A 12,076-nucleotide genomic window follows, 5' to 3' on the forward strand; every position below is an offset into this window, starting at 1 on the left:
AGATATAGAAGTATTTTGGAGAGAAGTCTACGAAGTGCAGCATAGACTGAACGAAGAATCAGAAAATATAAGTAGCTTGAATAAAATTATTAAATAGCTGTGTGATGCCCCCATAATACCTGAAAAAGAATGCCCAACCATCTCTACCGAGGAGATGAAAAAAGTATTAAGTGGGATGAAGTACTATTCCAAGTACTATTCCAAGAAGCACTATTTTTGAAAAATATTCATGGGGAGAGATGCCGCTTGGGAGACTTGCCGCATTTTTGCCACCTTTAAAACTGCTTAGAAAATTTAATGGTAGAGATGCCGCTGGGGAGATTTGCCGCACTTTTGTCATTTTTAGAAGTTCTTAAAAAATATGCATAGGGGAGAGATGCCGCTTAAGAGACTTGTCGCATTTTTGCCATCTTTAAAACTACTTAGAAAATATTTTGGGGGAGAGATACCGCTGGGGTGACTTGCCGCAATTTTGCCATTTTATGAAGTTCCTAAAAAATATTCATGGGGGAAAGATGCCACTGGGCAGACTTGCCGCATTTTTGTCATCTTTGAAACTACTTAGAAAATTTGTTTTTTGGAGGAGATGCTGCTGGGGAGACGTGCCGTACTTTTATCATTTTTGGTAGTTCTTAATAAATATTCATGGAGGGGGGAGATGCTGCTTGGGAGACTTGCCGCATTTTTGCCATCTTTAAGACTACTTAGAAAATAAGTTGGGGTAGAGATGCTGCTGGGGAGACTTGCCGCATTTTTGCTATTTTTAGAAGTCCTTACAAAATTTTCTTGGGGCGAGATGCCTCTGGGGAGATTTGCCGCATTTTTGCCATCTTTAGAACTACCTAGAAAATTTGTTAGGGGAACGATGTCGCTGGGGAGACTTGCCGCAGGCGAGAGATTCCGCAGGTGTGACCATCAGCGGTAAGAGTCTTACCACACTTTTGCCACTTTGATGTGGATTTGAACATTTTTCCGCGGGTGAGAGATGCCACTGGGAAGACTTTTCGCTGGTAGGAGATGCCGCAAATGTCACAATTAATTCCGGGAGGCTTGTCGCAGTTTTAATATTTTAATATAAACCCGCAACATTTTTCCGAGGGAGAGATGCCACCGGGAAAACAATTAGTCCAGGGAGACTTGCCTCAGTTTAGCCATTTTTAATTGGACATTAAACGTTTTTTGGAAGGGAGAGATGGTACTGTGAGAATTTTTACCGGTAATAAATGTCGCAAAAATGTCAATTTCACAGTGAGAAATGCCGCGCGGAAGAGAAGCTGCTGGGTAGAGCTTCCGCAGTTGTGACATGCCGCAGATGAGGCATGTCGTAGATGTGACATGCTGCAGAGGTGACATGCCGCAGATGTGACATGCCGCAGAAGAGACTTGCTGCAGATGTGACATGCCACATATGTGACATGCCGCAGGTGAGGCTCGCCGCAGAGAGACTTACCGCAGAGAGACTTGCCGCAAGTGACATGATATGGACTCAAAATGGTCAGGAATCACGAAGAAGTGGGCAAAGGAGCGTTTCTGTACAATGTAGCGGAGGAGGCTGCTGAAACACTCGGACTTAACTTCAGAATTAAGTGTTAGCAAAATGAATCAAATCTTATTTACCTTGAGCAATCACTCCTGAAAGCCCGGAATGTAGATATCAGTCAGCGTCGTGTGAGCTAACGTTTGTTTTCCTTCAATCGCCCAGATTGAAGTCTGGTACGGAGGGTTTCATTTTGGCATGTCAAGCCGGTGTAATTTCCACCATAACATACCGTCGCCACATTTTGAGCCAAGACATTCCCGATGATAGCTGCAGGGCGTGCTATGCACACCCTAAGCATTTAGCTCAAATACTATCTAGTTGTCCAACTCATGCGGGAACGACCTACATCCAAAGGCACAATGCGGCACTAAGAGTGATTTATTACAATTACTCTCAATCTTACGACATTAACCTTAATATCGCTCCCCTAAATGCTTCTAGGGAAATCGAGTCAATTGCCGAGAATGGGAAGTACCGCATAAACTGGAACTTTATTTTCTCGACAATTGTTTCTGTTGCACACTCGAGGCCGGACATGGTTCTTCTTCACTTCGAGAAGCGAACCATGTTCGTTATCGAATGTTCGGCACCAGCTGACAAAAATATCATAGCCAAGGAGAATGAAAAGAAAGAGAAGTATGGAGACCTTACAAGGGAGTTTCAACGATTGTGCCCGGAATATTCTTAACTTAAGATTAAAGTTAAGTAAGATGAGATATGAAGTTAAATCAATTAAATTAACTAAGTATACAAATTTTACAACTAACGAAATACATTTTTAAAAATTTTAATCACATTTTAAAAAGTTACTTCAAGATAAGAGTTTATTTGTGGTTAAGTCATCAAGAATAAATTAATCATTAATTAATTACTTGTTTTTAAATTTAATCAGAAAAAAATAAACGAAAAGAAAATATTCAAGTTATACTAAGTGTGAAGCTAATTTACGTTATACTGGACTATAAAGAATATTAAGATCTGACATTATATACAAACAACTATGATAATTCTCCTTAATAAAGAAGATTTCTGCCATGAATTTTTTAAACTTGTTAGATTCGTAGCGTAAAACTATAACATGTTTCCAATCAATTTGATACCCAGTTTTGACTATGATTTTATGGTTTTTTTGGGTATTTCCTAAAACCATCATGTTATTGATAAAAAGAGATATTTCGGGTTTCACTCGTGTAAACAGAACTACTAATTGTTTGCCGACGTTTCGTGAACATTGCAGTTCACATCTTCAGGGCTGACCTGAAACTGAGGTATCAGGTCATGTTGTTCTTAGGTATACTCTCCACGATGCCTGTGATTGGCCAGAGCGCCCCACCGTGGCGAACTGGTTGAATTTGATTGGCCAATCAAGTCTTTTTTTTCTAATCCGGGAGAACGGAAAGCCAAATCGGATTGGTATTATATCAATTGTCCCTATTGATGTTATTAGGGTGTTTCAAGATTTCGATTTCTTCTCTATGTTTTCTTGAAAATTTGTTGTGCGTTTTTGCAATGACTGTTGTTTCATCAAATAAAATGTTATGTCCTGTTTCGATGTGATGTTCAGCTAGTGCTGATTGCGTGAAATTTTTTAGCCTAACTTTACTCTCATGTTCCTTAATACGCTGGCTCATTGCTCTCCCGGTTTCTCCAATATAGACTTTGCCACAGGAACCAGGGATTTTATATACTTCTGGATCACTGAGGGGTGCCTTTTTATATTTAGAGTTATTTAGTAGTTGTCCTATTTCCGCAGGTGGCTTAAATATGGTTTAGATGTTGTGTTTGTTGAGAATTCTTTCTATTTGTTCTGTGGCACCTTGGATGTACGGTAGGGTGGTGGTCATTTCTCTCTCTCTTTCTTTCGTAGGTTGTGTTGACTTGCTTTTTTGAGTGTGTTTTCTTATTGCTTTATCAATTTGTTGGTTTGTGTAATCGTTCTGTGTTAGGATTTGATTAACGTTTTGTAATTCCTTTTGTAAGTTATCTTTATCTGTTATGGAGACAGCTCTGTATACAAGGGAGTTGATGACCGATTGTTTTTGAGATGAGTGATGGTGGGAGGAGGCATGTAGTTATCTGTTTATATGCGTGGGTTTTCTGTAAACTTCATGTCCTAATGTGTTATCAGATTTTTTGTAAACTAATACGTCCAAGAAAGGCAATTTTCCGTTTTGTTCTATTTCCATGGTGAACTGGATTTTAGGATGTAATTGATTGATAAAATCGAAAAACTTATTTAGTTCATCTCGTCCTTGTCACCAGATGACAAATGTGTCATCAATGTAACGGAACCAGAATTCTGGTTTAAGCTTGGCTTGGTTGAAGATTTTAGTTTCTAGATGTTCCATAAAGACATTGGCTATTACAGGTGAGATTAGGGATCCCATTGCTGCCCCTGAGGTTCGTTCGTAGAATTGGTTAGTGAACGAGAAGTAAGTATTATTGAGACAGTGTTCTATTAAAAGTACAAGCACGGAAGGGAAGTTTGTGAAAGATTTAATAATATTAATGGTATCCGAGATTGGTACTTTTATAAAAAGAGATAATATGTCGAAACTCACTATGATGTCTTGGGGTTAAATGTGAATCTGTTGTATCTTTTTAATAAAGTCAAATGAGTTTTGGACGTGAGTGACGGAGTTTCCTGTAAAAGGATTTACTTTTGCAGCGAGGAAGCGTGATAGGTTATAAGTTGGTGAGTTTATTGCGCTGACGATCGATCTGAGTGAAATGTTCTCTTTGTGGATTTTTAGGAGCCCGTAAAGTCTTGGAGAGATGGGATTAGTAGGTATTAAGTTAGATATTGTTTGCCTGTCAAGTTTAGAGTCTTTGAGAACAGTTTTTGTTTTACTGACTATTGTTTTTGTGGGGTCTTTTTTAAGTTTTTTGCATGTATCGTCAGTTAGAAGGTCCATGATTTTGTTCTTATAGTCTCCTTTATTCACTATTACTGTTGTGTTGCCTTTGTCTGCGGGTAATATTATAATATCTTTATTTTGATTGAGTTCTTTAATTGCAGTTTTTTCCTGTTTTGTTGAGTTTGAGGAGGGAACTTGAGCTTGGCGTAAAATTTAAAATGAATGAGCTAATGTTAATCAATATTTAACTTGATTAATAGTGATAATTTTCGGGGTAAAAACTAATTTTCATAACACTTGTTTAAAAATTACAAATTAATAAAACAATGTTATTAAATATTCCACTAGATTAATAGTAATAATTTTAAGAGAGGTCAACCCCATATGTCTGATACATAAAATTCTTTCTTGGATAATTCTCAACAGGCCCCCATACTTTCCCGTCATATTTTTTCAAACCCTAAAAAATGATTCCATAAACTCAAAAACTGATTTTTCCCCCTGTATTTTACATGGGAAACTTCAACTCCAAACCGGCACCTGTTAAAATCGAAAAATGAAAAAAATAAAAATTAGGGAATTTCTTTTCTTGGATTTGGAATGAAATAGGGGGGATCATTGAACCCTAAAGAAAAAAGCGTTTTTGAGCCATCCTAGTGGATATAGCCTATAGTACCAATATTAAATGAAAATTGAGAATTACGACTGCGTGTGGATATAAGATGCGTAAATTCTGCAACTATATATGAAAACCATCCGTTACTCTCCATGGACCAATTGCTATCTAGAATAAAGAAAGCTTAATATTTTAGTAAAGAAGGCCTAAAAATTGGTTTCGACCAAGTAGAAATTCACTTGAAATCTAGAAACATAACGAAATTTTCAACATCAACAGGCTTATATCAGTATAAAAGGGTAATGTTTGGTATATTTTGTGCACATGTGTTTTTCCAAAAGATTCTCGAAAGAATAAGAATAAACTGTGTCTTATTAGATCAAGATAAATGTATATATACGGTGGAGAAGTTCCCATTCTTGGGATACGAGAAAACTGCTAAGGGAATTAAACCACTGGATAAATATACCAAAAGCATATACGTGTATCGAGTTCCAGGGACTGTGAGAAAAGATGCAAAATTTTTTAGGGTTTGTCAACTTTATTAACAAATAGATTCCAAATTTAGCTGCGATAACAGAACCACTAAAAGAGCTTTTAAAAAAAATTGAAAGGAACACAAACCTAGGGAAGTTTTGGTCTAAAAGACAGGAGTAGGAATTCACTCAACTGACAAAACCTAAAAGAAATACAATCGCTAGGATATTACGACGTTCGAGATAGGACACAAGTGATTTTGGATAAAAGTACAGTTGGTCTAGTGGCCGTATTAATACAAATGGACTCAAATGGACCTCGTATCCTCACTTTCGGGAATATAACTTTCACAGCTCTTGTACGCAGATTTAGTTAAACAGAGAAGGAAGCATTTTCCTCAGTCTGGGGCGTAGAACATTTCGACATTATAATGCTTGGTAAAGTATTTGATCTTATAACCGATTAAAGGGCCGCTGGAAATAATTCTTGGTCCTAAATCTAAACCATGCGCTCGAATCAATATATGGGTTTTATGATTACAGTTGTACAATTATAACATAATATACAAGTCTGGATAAACGAACATATGACTGATATCACTAAATTCTCGGAAAACGACCCGGTGATCAGAATGTGAACAAATTAATTAAAGGATATCGGATTCTCGTAAACGAACTATGTTTCTATAGAAAAATTTTACTTCGCAGAAATAACATAGTAAAGCCAGAAAAGCTCAGGAAGGAGGTATTAGATGCAACACGCGATGGTCATTTCAGTATAGCTGCTATGAAGGGAAGTCTTAGAAATAAAGTCTGGTAGCCACCAATAGACAATGATGTCGAAAAAATTGTGAAAACCTGTAGGAGCTGTACTCTAGTGGGTCTTCCAAAATTTCCAATACCAATGAAGAGACGCGAACTTTCTTTGGATCCTTGGGTTGATATTTCTATGGATTTTTTTGGACCATTACCTACCAATGACAACTTACTTGTGGTTATAGACTATTGCAGTCGGTACAAAAAAGTAAAAAATTTAAGGACGATGACGAGCGCTCATATCAATAAAGTTCCAAAGGAAATTTTTAGCAGACTAGGCTGTCCCGTTTAGATTGAAGCAGGTAATGGAAAACAATTCGTCAGCATTGAATTCAGATCATTCTGTGAAGAATGTGAAATTCACCTGTACAACAATATTCCATATTGGCCACAGAAGAACGGGAAATTGAAAGACAAAATAGCGTTATTCTGTAGCGTTTAAAAATTAGCCAGATTGAAAAAGTCTTTGGAAATATCTAACAATAACCGCGCACAATAACTGGCAGAAAATCATCTGAACTCTTTTGTAGAAGACAGAATAGACATAAAATATTTTCATGAACAAAATTGGACGGACGTAAAATAGATCATTCTGAGGTAAGAGACAGAGATAAGCAGCAAAAGAAAAGAGGGAAGGAATATGCCGACAGGAAAATGAAGGTTGTTGATTCTAATATAATTGACGTAGATGACGTTTCTGTGAAAACTGTGTAGAAAATCAATAAGCTCAGCTCAAATTTCAATCCAGTTCCGCATTCAGTAGAAGTTTCTTAAGGCGTAGATACTATCATAAGGAGTAACGAAACAAGAAAGTCTTCAATATCAAATTAAAATTAAAATGATAAAATTTGTACTTTAGAATGAATGCGTTGCTTGATCCAGGAAAATTATTTGAAGTTTGGGAAAAAAAATAGTTTTGGAAACTTTGAGGCTAGATTGAACTGTCAGGACAAACACAAATTGATTTTGCAAAAACGCAGTTGTACGTTCATTCTTTCTGTATTTAGGCGTATCTTAAGTTTTTTTTTCAAAATTAAATGTTGCCACATCTTAATCTATTCTATTTTTATATTGTGCGATTGATTTTAAAGGTTTAGAGGTAGTTTCTTGTACGGATACAAAATGTCTGTGCCACACTCCGCAAGCAGAAGCATTGGCAAATTATAAACCAGATCCAATACGTAACCATAATTGCTTTACCAATGCTATTGATAAGAAATACGAGACTCAAATCAGTGAGGAAGAAGAGGATTTCAAAACAAAAACCTTTTCTAGGCAAGGGAAATTGATAAAACTTAACATCTATGTTTTAGCAAGCCTTGCTTGAACATCCGAAAAAAGAGAAAAATCTTTTATTTCTGCTTTTCCTAGGACTGAATTTCTTTCTTTTCATTATCGGACATTTTTTTTATTTCATGATTTAAATAGTAGCACTAAACAAAATTCATTTTACTTTGAATATCACCGGAATAGCACTCAGCCTTTTAAAAACGACCCATTTATTTTAGTGTCAAATTTAGCCACCAGATGGCGCATCTCTGCCTTTCAGATCCCAATAGTGTTTGTCAATATGTATACGCCTATGCGGTACTTAGTGGTTACCAGAATAAGTATCTTTTCGATAATAATCGGTAATGATCATGCCTAAATCAATTTTTATAACTTTAACAGTTAAACAAGAAATAAAATGAAAAATTTAAATTTCATGTGTAACTAGAAGTCTAGCATGATAACAATTAAATTGATTTAAGACACAATGTAAACATAAAAAAATTTTTTTCTAACTTTTGTTTGTAATAGTTCATCTTTTATAAGGTTTCGAATTTATAAAAATTTTTTATTGTTCACAAAAAATTAAATAATATTATATCATTGAATTATTTGGCTTATAAATGTTGAAACCCTGTTCTAGATATAATTATACGTCATTGCTGTGCCTTTCTTCGCTACTTCATTGTTACTCTCCCTCTCTGTTTCTCGTATTGCATGTGAAAAATGGAGCAAAACGTAAGTTTTGTCTTTTCAATTAAGTTATCTATTTATTTAATTTATTAACTTCAAAACTTTTGCAACATGGAAATCAGTACGCATGATTGGTTTTATTTATTAAAAATTTCAATAGCAGTGATCTTAATAGTTAGGTAAATATTAGTTATTCTTAAATTCTTAAACATACTTTTGTGGATATCTTTAAAATTTGAAAATTTATAATTTTACTTAATTTCACCTTAAAATTCAAATGTTCATTTTCTCACCGATTCATGAGAAAACGAGATTGTGATAGAGAACTTAACATGTTTATCTCTCATGATTTTTTTGGTTTGTAAACCTGTGATTTGAATGGAAGTTTTTTAATAATTGACTGTCCTGGTAAGGACAACATTTTGTGCTCGAAACGTCGACAAACGATGATAAAGAATCATATCATCAATACATTCATATTTTTTCTTTGGTCTGAAGTATGTCAAATGAACCTCATCTTTTTTTTTATAATTTATTATATTATTCAGACAAAGAACATCGCTCAACCAACACCTTATTATAAGACAAACCTCATTATTTGATATTTAATTTACACGATCATCTTAAATTTCGGTCAGCGTGCCCCATACCATGGGGAATCATATCACGGCTGGTTAATTTCAAGAATATTAACATCTTAGGATAAAAAGTATACAATATAATCAGAGCCGGATTTAGAGGAGCGGGGATCCCCCCCCTCAAGAGCTTAAGCACTGGCCAATTTTTCAATTATAATTCAAGTATGTTGCAAAGAAGCACCCTCCCCCCAAGAATCGTTTCTATTCTATTATGTGTGTAGAACGTTAATCACAGAATAATAATGAAACCGATCATGCTGTGCAAAGCGCTCTGTAAGAGGCAGATATTTTAATTAAACAGCACGTGATGATACTTAAAGTTCAACATTATTAAAAAATTCAAGAGAGCCGGCGAATTTAGTTTTAAAATAATTATTTCTTTGTTCTTTGGGGACAAATCTTCAGATGTTAAGTGAAATGCTACATTATTTTTAAGAAAAAATGATCGTATTGCATGAAATAAAAATTTTCGTTCAAAGCTAATTTTAATAAATTTAAAGAAAATATAAAATACATTTTTTGAAAAGAATTTAGTGCTATGGAAAAAATCGATTTAAATAATTGTTTATATGATAAAAACCTCAAAGAACTGTTTATGATTTGTCGAATAACATGAAATATTTACGAAAGAGAAATAACTATTTTCATAAAAAATACAATACTATCAACTTGGGAACTTTTCGCTTCATTAACAATTTTAGATTTTGAGAATCACTAGGGTATGACTTACAGTCATACCCCTTGTAACAATACTTTGAACAATAAAAAAAACGATAATTTGATGATCTTCGGATAAAAACATAGAAAATACGAGTTTTCGATCATTTCATAAGGCGCCATTTGGAATTTTTCAAAATGTTGTCTGTCGTGCATTCCGAAATATTTTTCTTTAAAATAAGGTATCTTTTTAATTGTGGCCATTTTCAATTTTTTTAAATTTGGAGTTTTGGTTGTCATCATGTGCTTGCTAATAAATAAATCTGCCTCTGGTAAGAATTTGAGTTGGTTTTATACGATTCTTGATTAGGGAATACAGTTTTTATATGTAATCAAAAGCTATTTAAAAGATTTAATAAAAAGTTGTGTGCAATTAAGGATTGTGGATCTCGAAATCTAATTTTCAAATCTGTTCAGTATGGGGAATCTGATCAGACGTGGAGTAGCGTCGGCTACCCTTACTATTTTAAAACTTTTTGAGATTCGTGACTTGTTTCCTAATGGAGTCTCTCGGATTTCTGATAAGGACATTTCCTTAACCGTACCGCTGTACATGTTAATTTTTGCCCGTTTTGTAATGTGATTCTTTATGGTATAAAATCCACGAAGTCTATTATTTTCTTCGACTATTGCAAAGATATCACCATTTGACGTTAGAAATACAGTTTGTTCTTTAGTTGGGATAGGGTAAAGGTTAACTTGTCCTTGCCTCAAATAAATTGGTTTATCGTTAGGAAAAGTGTATCTTTGAACTTCGAATCGCCGTAACGGATTCGTTTTGGGAATAAGCCGAATAAATCTCAGTTCTTCAAGAGCATATTCAAGTATGAGTGGAGGAGAACGATTGGCAGTAGGGGGTCTGGACCTGCCGCGAGGAGGAGGCTCAACAGAAGCATCAGTATTTCCAGAACGATTTGTATCTGCTGCAGCGTTAGAAGATTGTAAACTCAACTCTGTAACAAGCAAGAACCTTTCATATTTTTTTGTTAGACAATCGTATGCAAGGTCAGACAATCGTATATCAAATAAAACCGGGTAGAATAAAATAGTGATGGATAGGAAAGGATTGAATTAAATAGGATCGGATAGTATGGGTGTTGATCAGATAGATTCAACCTGGCTAAGATAGGAGCGAGTCCTATACAATCCGATACGGTTGAATTTAACTGGATAGAATTTGATGCGAGCTTATAGAATTGGATATGATCAGATATGACCAGAAAATTAGAATAGCGTCGGATAGAATCGGTTCGGACATTATAGAGTCGAATAAAATAGGGTAGGATTATCTGGGACTGAAAAGAATAGGAAAAACTCTAAAAGGACCAATTTGACTAGATGAGGATAGGATAGGATAGTACTGAATAGACTCAGAAACGATTAACTGAGATACAATTGAGTAACAATGAGTAAGAACTGAGTAACGATTGGGATGGGGAATGATTAATTATCATTATTATACTCTACTAAAAATGATTAAACATTGCACAAGTATAGAAGATAAATTGTTGTAAAGTAATTGGTTGACTGAAAAATTCCCAAATTTACCAAAAATCCAAGATAGTAATCATTAAAAAATTCCAACAATAGCTCACTAATGCAGATTGTAATAATAAATTAAAACCATTTATCATACAAATAATTCTGACCTCACAATCTTTGGCTTAAAAAGAGTAATTTTTTAAGCAGATCACTTTTTCATTTTAAAGTCGAAAATTGAAATAAGTAAGGATTTTTTATTTGACTAAATTTTGAAAATCTTTAACTTTGCAAGAAAAACGTTTTTATCCTAAAGCATTTTATATCGTTATACGGCCTTTCAAATTATGCAGAAAGCTCAAGATATATACAAGAAAACTTTGAACGAAAAAATGCGTTTTGATACTTCTGAATGAATTTTGTTCAAATTCCTGAAGAAGTCAAATTTATTCCTTTTGTTACAAGCTAATTTCTCCAATCTGTTAATATGAGTTAGAAGAATCCCTTATAATTACTTTGTTCTGAATTTTACTTTTGTGGAATTTATTTTGAATTTTGTTGCTTGATTAGCCTTTTTCCGTTGCTGAAATCTTGAACCAAGCTTTTCCAGACTGTTTTCATAATTTTGAAGGTCGGATATCAATAGCAGGGAATTTCCGTAATGTATTATAATTTAAACTTTAGGGCAGGGCCTTTTTACGAAAATTAAAGCTTGACTTTGAACAGAGAATTTTTGACATGGAACGGGAATTTTTCAAATCAATTTTGATTCGAATAACCTATTGAAAAACAGAAATCTTTTAAAATATTTAAAAACTGTTCGAAATCATCAAAATGTTTCAAAAATTTCTTAATTGTTTCGGAATGAAAAAATCATTCATCGGGTAAAAACCTTGTAAATATTTTAGAAAATCGGATTATCGGACAAGTTGCAATTTCTAAAAAGTTAAGAATGGACTTCAAATTATAGAAAA

The sequence above is a fragment of the Belonocnema kinseyi genome, chromosome 2 (genome assembly GCF_010883055.1).
Source record: "Belonocnema kinseyi isolate 2016_QV_RU_SX_M_011 chromosome 2, B_treatae_v1, whole genome shotgun sequence".
In the NCBI taxonomy this organism is placed as follows: Eukaryota; Metazoa; Arthropoda; class Insecta; order Hymenoptera; family Cynipidae; genus Belonocnema; species Belonocnema kinseyi.